Below are 14,784 nucleotides of genomic sequence, written 5' to 3'. Positions count from 1 at the left end.
TTCTTCTCAAGTGCGCATGGAACATTCTCCAGGATAGAGCACATCTTGGGTCACAAATCAAGCCTCAGTAAATTTAAGAAAATTGAAATCATATCAAGCATCTTTTCTGACCACAATGCTATGAGATTAGAAATGAATTACAGGGAAAAAAACGTAAAAAACACAAACACATGGAAGCTAAGCAATACGTTACTAAATAACCAAGAGATCACTGAAGAAATCAAAGAGGAAATCAAAAAATACTTAGACACAAATGACAATGAAAACACGACAATCCAAAACCTATGGGATGCAGCAAAAGCAGTTCTAAGAGAAAAGTTTATAGCTATACAAGCCTACCTCAAGAAACAAGAAAAATATCAAATAAACAATCTAAACTTACACCTAAAGGAACTAGAGAAAGAAGAACAAACAAAACCCAAAGTTAGCAGAAGGAAAGAAATCATAAAGATCAGAGCAGAAATAAATGAAATAGAAACAAAGAAAACAATAGCAAAGATCAATAAAACTAAAAGCTGGTTCTTTGAGAAGATAAACAAAATTGATAAACCATTAACCAGACTCATCAAGAAAAAGAGGGAGAGGACTCAAATCAATAAAATTAGACATGAAAAAGGAGAAGTTACAACAGACACACAGAAATACAAAGCATCCTAAGAGACTACTACAAGCAACTCTATGCCAATAAAATAGACAAAGTGGAATGGACAAATTCTTAGAAAGGTATAACCTTCCAAGACTGAACCAGGAAGAAACAGAAAATATGAACAGACCAATCACAAGCAATGAAATTGAAACTGTGATTTAAAATCTTCCGAGAAAGAAAAGTGCAGGACCAGATGGCTTCACGGGTGAATTCTATCAAACATTTAGAGAAGAGCTAACACCCATCCTTCTCAAACATTTCCAAAAAATTGCAGAGGAAGGAACACTTCCAAACTCGTTCTATGAGGCCACCATCACCATACCAGAACCAGACAAAGATACTACAAAAAAAGAAAATTACAGACCAATATCACTGATGAATATAGATGCAAACATCCTCAACAAAATACTAGCAAACAGAATCCAACAACCCATTAAAAGGATCATACACCATGATCAAGTGGGATTTATCCCAGGGATGCAAGGATCCTTCAACATATGCAAATCAATCAATGCGATACACCATATTAACAAACTGAAGAAAAAACCAATATGATCATCTCAATAGATGCAGAAAAAGCTTTTGACAAAATTCAACACCCATTTATGATAAAAACTCTCCAGAAAGTGGGCATAGAGGGAACATACCTCAACATAATAAAGGCCATATATGACAAACCCACAGCAAACATCATTCTCAATGGTGAAAAACTGAAAGCATTTCCTCTGAGATAAAGAACAAGACAAGGATGTCCACTTTCACTACTATTATTCAACATAGTTTTGGAAGTCCTAATCACGGCAATCAGAGATGAAAAAGAAATAAAGAAATATAAATTGGAAAAGAAGTGAGACTGTCACTGTTTGCAGATGACATGATACTATACGTAGAGAATCCTAAAGATGCCACCAGAAAACTACTAGAGTTAATCAATGAATTTGGTAAAGTTGCAGGATACAAAATTAATGCACAGAAATCTCTGGCATTCCTATACACTAATGATGAAAAATCTGAAAGAGAAATTAAGGAAACACTCCCATTTACCACTGCAACAAAAAGAATAAAATACCTAGGAATAAACCTACCTAGGGAGATAAAAGACCCGTATGCAGAAAACTATAAGACACTGACGAAAGAAATTAAAGATGATACCAACAGATGGAGAGATATACCATGTTGTTGGATTGGAAGAATCAATATTATGGAAAGGACTATACTACCCAAAGCAATCTACAGATTCAAAGCAATCCCTATCAAATTACCATTGGCATTTTTTACAGAACTAGAACAAAAAATCTTAAAATTTGTATGGAGACACAAAAGACGCCGAATAGCCAAAGCAGTCTTGAGGGAAAAAAACAGAGCTGGAGGAATCAGACTCCCTAACTTCAGACTATACTACAAAGCTACAGTAATCAAGACAATATGGTACTGGAACAAAAACAGAAATACAGGTCAATGGAACAGGATAGAAAGCCCAGAGATAAACCCACGCACCTATGCTCAACTAATCTATGACAAAGGAGGCAAAGATATACAATGGAGAAAAGACAGTCTCTTCAATAAGTGGTGTTGGGAAAACTGGACAGCTACATGTAAAAGAAGGAAATTAGAACACTCCCTAACACCATACACAAAAATAAACTCAAAATGGATTAGAGACCTAAATATAAGACCGGAGACTATAAAACTCTTAGAGGAAAACATAGGAATGACACTCTTTGACATAAATCACAGCAAGATCTTTTTTGATCCACCTCCTTGAGTAATGGAAATAAAAACAAACAAATGGGACCTAATGAAACTTAAAAGCTTTTGCAAAGCAAAGGAAACTACAAACAAGATGAAAAGACACCCGTCAGAATGGGAGAAAATATTTGCAAACGAATCAACGGACAAAGGATTAATCTCCAAAATATATAAACAGCTCATGCAGCTCAATATTAAAAAAACAAACAACCCAATCCAAAAATGGGCAGAAGACCTAAATGGACTTTTCTCCAAAGACATACAGATGGCCAAGAAGCACATGAAAAGCTGCTCAACGTCACTAATTATTAGAGAAATGCAAATCAAAACTACAATGAGGTATCACCTCACACCAGTTAGAATGGGCATCATCAGAAAAGCTACAAACAACAAATGCTGGAGAGGGTGTGGAGAAAAGGGAACCCTCTTGCACTGTTGGTGGGAATGTAAATTGATACAGCCACTATGGAGAACAGTATGGAAGTTCCTTAAAAAACTAAAAATAGAATTACCATATGATCCAGCAATCCCACTACTGGGCATATACCCAGAGAAAACCATAGTTCAAAAAGACACATGCACCCCAATGTTCACTGCAGCACTATTTACAATAGCCAGGTCATGGAAGTAACCTAAATGCCCATCGACAGACGAATGGATAAAGAAGCTGTGGTACATATATACAATGTAATATTACTCAGCCATAAAAAGGAACGAAAATTGAGTCACTTGTTGAGACGTGGATGGATCTAGAGACTGCCATACAGAGTGAAGTAAGTCAGAAAGAGAAAAACAAATATTGTATATTAACGCATATATATGGAACCTAGAAAAATGGTACAGATGAACCGGTTTGCAGGGCAGAAATTGAGACACAGATGTAGAGAACGTATGGACACCAAGGGGGAAAGCGGTGGGGGGTGGTGGGGGTGGTGTGATGAACTGGGAGACTGGGATTGACATGTAGACAGTGATGTGTATAAAATGGATGACTCATAAGAACCTGCAGTATAAAAAAATAAATAAAATAAAATTCAAAAATTCAAAAAAAAAAGAAAATCCTAAAGACTCTATCAAAAATAACCTGTTAAATCTAATCAATGAATTCAGTAAAGTTGTAGAATACAAAATTAACATTCAAAAATCAGTAGCATCTCTATTATTACAAATTATCTGAAAAAGAAAGAAAATTATTCCATTTACAGTAGCATCAAAAACAATAGAATAGGGCTTCCCTGGTGGCGCAGTGGTTGAGAATCCGCCTGCCAATGCAGGGGACACGGGTTCGAGCCCCGGTCCGGGAAGATCCCACATGCCGCGGAGCGGCTAGGCCCATGAGCCACAACTACTGAGCCTGGGCGTCTGGAGCCTGTGCTCCGCAACAGGAGAGGCCGCGACAGTGAGTGGCCCACGCACCGCGACGAAGAGTGGCCCCTGCTCGCTGCAACTGGAGAAAGCCCTCGCACAGAAACGAAGACCCAACACAGCCAAATATAAATAAATAAATAAATAAAATTAAAAAAAAAAATAGAATATTTAGGAGTGAATTTAACCAAGGAGGTGAAAGATCTCTACTCTGAAAACTACAAGACACTGATGAAAGAAAGAAATCAAAGACAACACAAATAAATGGAAAGGTATCCTGTGTTCATGGATTTGAAGAATATTGCTGCAATGTCAACACTACCAAAAGCCATCTAGAGATTTGATGCAATCCCTATCAAGATTCCAATGGCATTTTTTACAGAAGTAGAAAAACCAATGCTAAGATTTATATGGAAGCACAAAAGACTCTGAATAGCCAAAGCAATCCTGAGAAAAAAGGACAAAGTGGCTGGTATCACTTTCCTGATTTTAAGCTATACTTATAAAACTATAGGAATCAACAGTATGGTACTGGCACAAAAACAGATAAATAGACTAAAGGAACAGAATCAAGAGCCCAGAAATAAACCCAAGTATATATGGTCAGATAATATTTGACAAGGAAGCCAATAATACTCAATGGAGAAAATACAGTCTCTGCAATAAATGGTAAAAATTGGATATCCACATGGAGAAGAATGAAATTACACCCCTATCTTACACCACTCACAAAAATCAATTCCAAATGGATCAAAGACCTAAATGTAAGACCTGAAACCATAAACCTCCTAGCAGAAAACATAGAAAAAAAGCTCCTCGACATGGATCTTGGCAATGATTTTTTAAAATATGACACCTAAAGCACAAGCAACAAAATAAAAGATAAGTTGGCAATGATTTTTTAAAATATGACACCTAAAGCACAAGCAACAAAATAAAAGATAAACAAGTGGAACTACATCAAACCAGAAAGCTGCACAGCAAAAGAAAAACGTCAACAAAATTAAAAGATAACCTTTGGAATGGGAAGAAGCATTTGCAAACCATTTATCTGAAAAGGGGCTAATATCCAAAATACACAGGGAACTCATATGCACAAAAAGTAAGAATCCAATTTAAAAATGGGCAAAGAACTTGAATACATACTTGTCCAAAGAAGATACACGAATGGCCAACAGGTACATGACGATGCTCAACATCACTAATCATTAGAGAAATCCAAATCGAAACCACAATGAGATCACCTCACTCCTGTCAGGATGGCTAGCATCAAAGAGACAAGAGATAACAAATGTTGCCAGGATATGAAGAAAAGGGAACACTTGTGCACACTTGGTGGGATTATAAATTGTTTCAGCCACTATGGAAAACAATATGGAGGTTCCTCAAAACATTAAAAATAGAACTACCATATGATCCAGACATCCCACTTCTGGGAATATACCTGAAGAAAACAAAAACATGTGGAAGTGATATTTGCATCTCCATGTTCACAACAGCATTATTTACAATAGCCAAGACATGGAAATAACCTCAGTATCCATCAATGGATGAATGGATAAAGAAGCTGTGCTATATACACACAATGGAATATTATTTAGTGTAAGAGACGAGGAAATCCTGCTATTTGTGACAACATAGATGGCCCTTGAGGGCATTATGCTAAGTGAAATAAATCAGGGAGAGAAAGACAAATATTATATGATCTTACTTATACGTGGAATCTAAAAAATAGCCAAAATCATGGAAAAAGTGATCAGATTTGTGGTTATCAGAGGTGGAGAAGGGTGGGAGAAATTGGATGAAGGTGGTCAAAAGGCACAGACTTCCAGTTATAAGATAAATAAGTACTAGGGATGCATGATGACTATATGCATGATAAATATGTATGTAAGTTGTATGATAAATATATACATAAGTTGTTAAGAGCATAAATCCTAAGGGTTCTCATCACAAGGAAAAAAATTTTTCCTTTATTTTATATTGATATGAGATGATGGATGTTAACTAAACTTAATGTGGTCCTCATTTCACTATGTATGTAAGTCAAATCATCATGCTGTACACCTTAAACTTACACAGTACTGTATGTCAATTACATCTCAATAATACCGGGGGGGAAAAAAAGATAACACATTATGGCAAAACAGCACATGAACAGATGCTCAACATCATTAGTCCTTAGGGAAATGCATGAGGAAGGATTAAAAGAGGCACAAGAAAACTTTTGGGGGTGACAAATCTGTTTACTATCTTGATTGTGGTGATGGTTTAATAGGTATATGACATGTTAAAAAATATAAAATTGCACACTTTAAATACAGTAAGTCCCCTACATACGAACCTTCAAGCTGTGAACTTTCAAAGATGCGAACGTGCGGTCCATCAGAGTCAGGCGTGAGTGAAATTGCAGCTTACCCTCCGTCTCCTATTGCTGACGGTCCTTCAGCTCTACCACCTCCCACCTCCTCTCCCTCCTCCAGTCAGTAACTCTTCTTGCCTGTTCACTCGATGTCAGCCCCGGTATGCCAGCTGTTGTACTGGACTACTGTACTTTTCAAGGTACTGTACTGTAAGACTCAAAATGTTTTATTTTTTGTGTTTGTTTTTTATGTATTATTTCTGCGAAAAGTATTATAAACCTATTACAGTACAGTACTATTAATATATAGCCGATTGTGTTAGTTGTGTACCTAGGCTAACTTTGTTGGACTTACGAACAAACTGGACTTATGAACGCGCTCTCGGAACAGAACTCGTTGGTATGTAGGGAACTTACTGTATGTGTACCTCAAAAGAAGTCGTTTTAAAGAAAGAAAAAACAAAGCAAAGAAGTGGGGAGGGAGACTTTTAAAAATGAATAACTTTTTCACGTTTTTAACATTTTTTAAGTTTTGAACCATATGGATATATATTATCTACTCCAAAAATTAAATAACAATAAATAGAAATGACATTTAAGCCAAAAAAGGGTAGTTTGTGTTGATATTTTTCCTGCTTGCGTTACAAATCCTCTCAAAGGATTTCCCCAGCCCACAAATTCCTCACTAGGCCAGCAACCCTCAGCTGTTTACTCTGCTCCACTGGGTGACTGGGAATCCAAAGACATGGTGGCTTCCTGTTCACGGTTACAGACTGAGAGCAGTGCTCTGTCAGGCCATGTATATGTACATGTTTTCTTTGATCTCAGCAGAATCTGACTAACATCTTAAGGTCATGTCAAATATGGGGTAGCACCAATAAAATTTGAGAGAATGTTCCAGATTCAAAGACCAATATAGATTTGCTTCTGTGCCACCCAGTATCAGCTAAGATGAGCTCAGCAGTAAGATGCATAGGAAGAAATAACTCTCATAGTTTTTAAATTATCAGAAATTTGGCCTCGGGAATTCCCTGGCAGTCCAGTGGTTAGGACTGCACACTCTCACTGCCAAGGGCCCGGGTTTCAATCCCTGGTTGGGGAACTAAGATCCCACAAGCCGAGCAGTACGGCAAAAAGAAAACAGAAAGGAAATTTGACCTCAAAACTCCCCGTTTTTTTTTTGTTTTTTTTGTTTTTTTGGCTGCACGGCTTGCAGGATCTTAGTTCCCTGACCAGGGATGGAACCCGTGTCCCCTGCAGTGGAAGCACAAAGTCCTAACTATTGGACCCCCAGGGAACTCCCTGGCCTCAAAACTTGAATCAAATTATAATGCAGCTGTTTACAATAAACATAAGAGGAAGGGAAATTCTAACATGGAGAGAAATCCAAACCCCCCAACCAACTATGGTGGTTAAAAACCCAGGGTGCTCCTGCCAAATTCAGGATATGTTACTCACTCCAGATAACCTGCCTATGAACTCCAGTTGGAGAGATGATCAATGTTCCTTTGGCCCCTGATGCTGTTCAACAACAGCAATCATTCTCGAGGTGCTGTCACAAGCCATGGAATGTTTCTGTTTCTTTCCACCAAGGGATTAAAGATACTGGATCTGGATTGTGAAGCCAACGAGGGACGGTTCCATTGCCTAGCATTTCTCATCAGGAATCAATTCTCCCAGGTGATAAGAATCAACCTTTAGATTAGAGGTCAATTTGCCAAATGGGAGTCATCTTGCAGGTTCATTACAAAACGGATGCTGAGCCGTGCTGCGTAACGAGCAAGCCAGTCTACGGAAATCCTACGGGAGGCTCCTGCTTACCATTCACTTCGGAATGCTCACCTACCTTCAGCTGCCTCATTTAAATGTTGTGTGACTGACATAAAAGTGCATGCTTATTGAAGAGTTTAATAGAGGTAACACTAAGGACTATTTCTAAAAGGAGAGCTACGGTTCAAGTTTTTGGAAAATTTGCATCAGAATTTCACCATTGTAAACATCTTGAGTAAATGTGGACCAGAAGAGCTCTTTTCAGTTTACTGGGTTTATCCAAGACCGGGCTATTTCTTAGGATTTTGTGGCTTTGGGTGAAAATACCTTCACTTTGATCTGCTACAACAGCAAACAACAAGAAAAAAACCCCATAAACCAAGATATCATTAGCTGGGCCTCTAGAAGCCTCAACTCCTGCTAAACTGATTCCATGATTGCTCTTCAAAATCACCTGGAGGAGGTCTCCCTCATTGCTTTCAGAGAACACAATTCACTCTGCTTTGAAAGCTTCCCCAGCTCCTTTTCCATTTAACTCTGCCTTCACCTTCCTTTAAGGCTACCCCAAACCCCACACTGTACCCAGGACAATTCAAAGAAACTACCCCTGGCTACTGTGAATTGTGCTTTCAGAAAGCAACAACCAGCCAGAGCACACGCAGCCCGGTGAGCCTGCAGGGGGACTCGGGTGGATCCTGAGAGGAAACGGAAGTCAGGGAAGGTCGCCAGCTGGAGAACGAAATGATGGGATTTATGTTTCCAAGTGTTGGCCCTGGTTGAAGTGTAGAGATTAGAATGGAGAACTAAGGAGGATCCAGAACACAGGAGGACTAATACCACAGCTGAGCCCTGAACACCTTGGTTGGGGCGGGGGAGGTGTGTCAGGGGCACCCACTCGGCAGAAAATCCAAATACAACCTTATAATCAACCATCTGCAGGTTCAACTAACCTCAGGTGTGTGGTACTGCAGTATCTATTTATTGAAAAAAATCCACCTATCAGTTCAAACTCGTGTTGTTCAAGGGTCAACTGTACTTACATGGTACTAGAAGGTAAGGACGGGTGTTGAGGCTGAAAAGTTCGAGTTTTGAGGAAAGACCTTCAGAAAGCTCCTATTTAATGGCTTGAAGCAAGAGACGGGTCATTTCCTGAGAAGTGGGGCAGCGGAAAGGCTCTGCAGGGTCTGAGATACTTTGAATTCACTGGGGGTGAAGGAGGGCGGGGCAGGGGATGGGGCGGGCCCACCAGCAGCCCTCAGGAGCTTGAAGGCTTGAAAGTGTGATTATGCAGGATCGTGGAACAAAAGAACCATGATTAACTATCAATATCATTTGTGCCCTAATTCAGAAGGCTCACTAGATGCCAAGCAAACACTAGGCATTTCTGTATAACTTGACCTCATACCAACCTCACAAAGGCAACCTTTCCAGGAGATTATTAGCATTTTACAGTCGAAAATCCTGTGGCTCAGAGAGGTTAAGAAACCCGACCAGGGTAGAACGTAAGAGCCCTGTGTCCTAGGGTATATGGCTTCAGAGCCCCATTGTTCACCCTCCTTAAAGGACAGCAGGACTTTAAAATAATTTCACTCACTTTTTTTTTTAAGGGATAAATTATAGATAAAGCTAGCAGATGACGAACGTGAAGGAGCCTGAGAATCACTGAAATAAATTAACAAGCAAACCTAAGTGTTTACATTTAACTCTACAAGTTACGTTTTCAGTTCCTTAAATTAATAGTTTCACCGTAATGACAACCCACTCTTTTTGTCTGCAATTTCAAACCGGTTTTAAATATTACTGAGTTTTTTTTTTTTTTTGATTGCTTGACCAATTCGCTAATTAAGCAAACACTAGGCCTCTCCTCCCAGCACCCAACCCCCCACCCCCGTTCCCGGCCCCGGGATGGGGAAAGGTGCCCGAGAGGCGCTTACAGTGATTTCTGCCTCTTCTCTCTCCGAAACTGTTCTGAGGAGCAAATAACTGAGTGCCTGAGAAAGCTCTAAAGACGCCTGTGAGTTTGCTCGGAGATGAAACGCTGAAAGCAGCACTCGAGGTCCGGCCTGCCCACCACACCTGAGAGATGCGTGCGCAGCCGGAAAAGCAGGACCAGGTGCGCACACGCGGAAGTGCCCGGAGACAACATGGCGCTGCCGCCAGCGCGGGCCTTAAGCGCAAGTCGGCGGCCAGCTACGGTGGCCCTCGGGGCCCAATACAGTGTTAGGACCGCGACTCGCTTGTGGTTCCTGGTGGAGCCAAGGGACGTCCGCCAAGACGCTAGAACAACCCTGACTGGGTGTGGGGCCGAAACATCGAGGACCGCTAGATGAGGGTGCCCCCAGCAGGCCACAGTCAGATGAGGAGAGAAGAGCAATGCCATTCACTGAATGCATTCATTTATTCATGCACTCATGAGCACCGACAAACTTGAGTTTGTTCTTGGAAGTGACCCCTTCCGCGATGCTGTAAGGGAAGTTCTGCTTGCGGAGGGAGGCTGGACTAAACGAGATTGTCCCCCCAACAGAATGATACCAATCACTTACTGAGAGCAAGGCTCTGTGCTAAGTGCCCTGGAAGGATGCCAGGATGGCCTCTTACCTACAATCTGGTGGTGACATGTACAGGCCACCTACCAGACACAGAGCGGAGGCAAGTTCAATGCCGGCTGTGGGTAGATGAGGAGAGAACCGCCCTGGGAAAGAGGAGGTGCGACCCGACCACTTTATTTTTGTTACTGGGGGTAGAGGCTGAGGGTAGTGGGCAGAGGGGCTGACCTGCAGTAGCCCTGGAGCTGTGTTCCCTTCTCCCACTTCCATTTCCTGTGGTCCTCACTGGTGTTAGGAGAGGTTGTCCTTCCCTTGGGCAAAGAACAGTAAAGATTTCTGCCTACTGGCCTCAGTGTGGGTCACAGACATTTCAACTCCTTCACAGAAATGAAAATACCCGGAGAATTGTTTGAAACCAACAAACATACAAAAAAATAATAATATGCATTCCACTATGGGGGAGATTGCACCCAACATTGTCTATGACACCTCGCAGGGTGTCGTAACTGCCTCCCAGTAGGCTATTCAGCTCTCTTTTAAGCCAGATGCTTCTGGGTAATGGGGCATGTATCAGTCTCCTATTGCCACAATAAAGCCGTGTAACAAAATGCTCCAAAACTCAGAGGCAAAACAACAATCATTTATTCTCACTCATGCATCTAGGAGTCAACCTGCTCTGGGCTGGGTTCCGATGGGCTTGGCTCCAAGCTGCAGACTGGGTCCAGGTCACGTTTCTATCACCTTCCTTAGACCGGTGGGCCAGTTGGGGTTCACTCTTCTCATGATGATGGTAGGAACAAGAAAACAAACTCAACTGTACAAGTACAGTTTAAACCTTTGCTTGCATCACATCTGCCCACCTCCCATGGTCAGAGAAAATCCACATGGCCAAGCCCAACATGAATGAAGCAGGAAAGTACATTTCTCTCACAGAGGAAAGGGGAGCATGTGTGAATATTTTAAGCAATAATCTAATTTGACGCAAAGCACATGATTACACAGTGAACTCCACAGTTATGAGCCCACTGTCACACTTCCTTCATTGAAAATGTGCTCCCTGGTTAGAGAAGATGCTATGTACTGCGGAGATGGACATAGCATTCTCTAAGTCCGCAGATGCCAGCGCCGCAGGCAGGGAGGGTACAGCCGCATGTGGATAATGACTCTACAGTTGACAGGCATATTGCTGCCTCCTCCAGGAGTTGAATGTAACCCACCAGCCACCAGCTGGCCACCTGGTCCCCCAAAGATTAGTGTCCTATCAGGTCCTCAAAGTTGGCTTCTGCTGTTGTCAGGCTGGGTCCTCCGCAGTGGTAGTCAGGCAGCCGGATCAGCCTTGATGAAGGGCAGCCCATGCCGTTGAACCCATGCATAGCCTCCATCCTGTTACTACAGCGACTTTGTATATGGTTTCTTTGAACAAGCACTGGGGCACTTGGGCCGGGGGTGGATGGGTGGGAAAGGCCAACATCCACAGTTTACAAAGACCTCCTCTATACTGAATGCCTTCTCCTGGGTATTTACACAGGGCAAGATATCTTCACATTCTGGGCCCATGCAGAAAAATTCATCCACATACTTCCCCACCAGACTGCCATACCTAATCTCTAATCTTGTTCTTTCCAAGTCTCTGATCAACTGGTCAACCCTTTAGCCAGTGTCCATCAGTCCCTCAGGCCATCTCTATTCATGTAAGAAGTGGAAAACCAGTCATCCACTCAGAGTTCTAGCATCTGAGATGATTTCCCTTCGCCACTGTCTTTTCAAAGCTGCCCCCAAGTGAGGCTGTAATACAATAGCTGCTCACGTCTGGCTCATGCCAGCATATTATGCAGGTGTCACGGACTGGACATGGGGAAATCCCCTGAGTCTGTACGTGTGAGTTGAGGAGCGGTCGAAGCAGGTGTTATGAGAATCTGTCATTTTCAGGCCCGGTCCTGCAGACCCACTTTCCTCTTTACAATGGAATGTTTCTGTGTACGTCCAATTTTATGGATCAGATGAAACTAAATTCATGAAGGGTAATTCAGATGACAGTCTGTTAGTGCCACCTGACAGGTCCTGTGGCCTTCAGTTGAAGGTGCAGCCAGCCTGCAATGAGGGAGCTAGGGGAATACATACCCCTACCTCACTCCATCCTTGCCAGTGCTCCCCATTGGCTACATCTGACCAGAAGCCAGAGAGCCCATTGATGTGTCCACATAAGCCAGCCTCTGGGGGCTCAGAGCAGGATGAAGGGGAGAAATTCATTGGTTGGGCTGCGGTGTCAGCCTCTAGTATGGCCCCCAGTGACCTCCACCCCCCCCCCCGCCCCCTGTGTAGTCCTCTCCCATATTATACTAGGGTTGGTCTGTGTGACCAGTAACATAGCGGAAATGATGAAATGTCATTCATAGGTTAGGTTATGAAAAGGCACTACAGCTCGGGGTTTAGTTGTTGTGGCAGATAGCTTTCTAAGATGGCCCCATGATCCCTGCCGCCTGGTATTCATGCCCTGGTGTAAAACCCTTTCTTTGAGTGTAGGCTGGACCAAGTGACTCGAATCTAATGAACAGAACATGGCAAAAGTGATGGGATACAAAGGACCGTGGCTTCCATCTTGCCTGCATGCTCTCCTTCCTGCTCGCTTGCTCTGATGAAGCAAGCGGCCCACCGGAGAGGCCCACGTGGCAAGGAGCTGAGGGAGACCTCTGGCCAAGAGCCAGCGAAGAACTGAGGCCCTCAGTCCAACAGCCTGTGAGGAACTGAATCCTGCCGACGCCCACAGGAGTGTGTGGGAAAGCATCACCCAGGTTTACAAATCTTAGACTGTGCTCACTTCGGCAGCACATATACTAAAAGTGGAAGGATACAGAGATTAGCATGGCCCCCATGCAAAGACGGCACACAAATGTGTGAAGCATTCCGTATTTTTGAGTAATCTTACATACAGCTTTCAAAACAAACTGCTAAAAAAAAAATCTTAAATTAGCCCCAGCTTACACCTCGATTGCAGTCTTTTGAGAGACCCAGAGCCTGAGGTCCCACCTAGGCCTTGCCCAGATTCCTGGTCCACAGGCAATGTGAGAAAACGACTGTTGCTTGGAGTTTGGGGGTAATTTATTATACAACATAGACAACCAATACAGTTCCTCTCTCTCTGTCTCTCTCTCCCTCTCTCAATCTCTCTCTCTCATATCACTTGCTTCTGTGGGAAGTCAGCTGCCCCGTCATTGGCAGCCCTCTGCAGAGCCCACCTGATGTGAAACCACAGCCTTCTGCCAAGAGCCGTGAGTGCGCCTGGCAGCAGATCCTCACCTAGTCAAGGCATCAGGTGACTGCAGCCCCTGCCCACAGCTTGATTCCGGAGAGACCCTGTGTCAGAACCCCTGGCTCCGCTGCTCCCGAATGCCTGACCCTCAGAAACTATGTGAGGTAATGAATTTGCCTTGCAGCAACAGATAACTAACACATGAACAAAGAGAAACCATTCAGCAAAGAGGGAAAGGGGAAAGTCCGTGAAACTGGGGAAAACATTCTTAAAGAAAAGTATCTGGTTCATATTTTTGATAGACTCTGAATCTATGCACAGAGTTATTTGTAGAGTTTCTTTCATAACAAGAGTATGTTTTCCTTTGATTCAGGGACAAACTCTGGTATTCCACTAAGCTGAGAATGATGATGTTACCTACCCTTTACTTAGTACCTATGACTGCTGAGCAGTGAACTTAATCAACCTTCACAAATAGGGAAATTGAAGCTCAGACGGGTTAGCTCATTTATCCCACGGCACACAGCAAAAGGCAGAACCAGAATTCCACCCAGGTTTGAAGCCCTAGTTCTTTTCACAATGTTATCACGGCCTCCATAATAGTGATTCTTGTAACTCAAAATAAAAACACACCCTATAGTCCGAGTGACAAATACAGAAATACATTCATTCGTTCATTGAAGTTAGAAAGTTAAAACACCTTATTTCAAAGCAGGCAGTGAATGGGAGACAGGACTACCCTTAACTCTGTCCCTGACCCCTACCTCCACCCCCAGCTTGTGGCTGGAGCTCAATGTATTTGACGACGACATTAATTCCACAAGCATTCCACCATCTGGGGATGTGGAACGCAATCCAGGATCCGGTTTCCGGAAGGGCCCTACCGTGCCCACAACGGGAGGTGGGGGGTGGCGCGGAACTGGAAGATTCAGCGGGAAAGTTGGGGAAACGGAGGCCGGGGGGATCGGGACTGCAGCGCCACCCGGATGTCGGGGGGCCAAGAAGTCCCCGGCTGTGCCCCCGGGAGCCCCCAGCTCACTGGGAGGGAGCGAGGGGAGCGGGGCGGAGCCACACCCGGAAGTTGCTTAGGCCCGGA

General features: G+C 42.9%; 1 long non-coding RNA gene and 1 other non-coding gene across 2 annotated transcripts in view; one reads left to right on the top strand and one right to left on the bottom strand.

Annotated features, from left to right (window-relative positions):
• Positions 1-10,021, bottom strand: part of LOC132347798 (uncharacterized) — a 63,487-nt gene extending 53,466 nt beyond the window's left edge. The window contains exon 1 of the long non-coding RNA XR_009497300.1: positions 9,827-10,021. This is a non-coding gene — a long non-coding RNA (uncharacterized LOC132347798). The remainder of the gene's footprint in view (positions 1-9,826) is intronic.
• A 3,227-nt stretch (positions 10,022-13,248) lies between these two features.
• LOC132348311 (U6 spliceosomal RNA) lies at positions 13,249-13,352 on the top strand. Its single transcript, XR_009497434.1, has one exon. It is a non-coding gene; the product is annotated as a U6 spliceosomal RNA (small nuclear RNA).
• The last annotated feature ends 1,432 nt before the right edge of the window (positions 13,353-14,784 follow it).

This window comes from Balaenoptera ricei, chromosome 14 (assembly GCF_028023285.1).
Source record: "Balaenoptera ricei isolate mBalRic1 chromosome 14, mBalRic1.hap2, whole genome shotgun sequence".
Classification (NCBI taxonomy): domain Eukaryota; kingdom Metazoa; phylum Chordata; class Mammalia; order Artiodactyla; family Balaenopteridae; genus Balaenoptera; species Balaenoptera ricei.
This window is presented reverse-complemented; position numbering and strand designations above follow the sequence as displayed.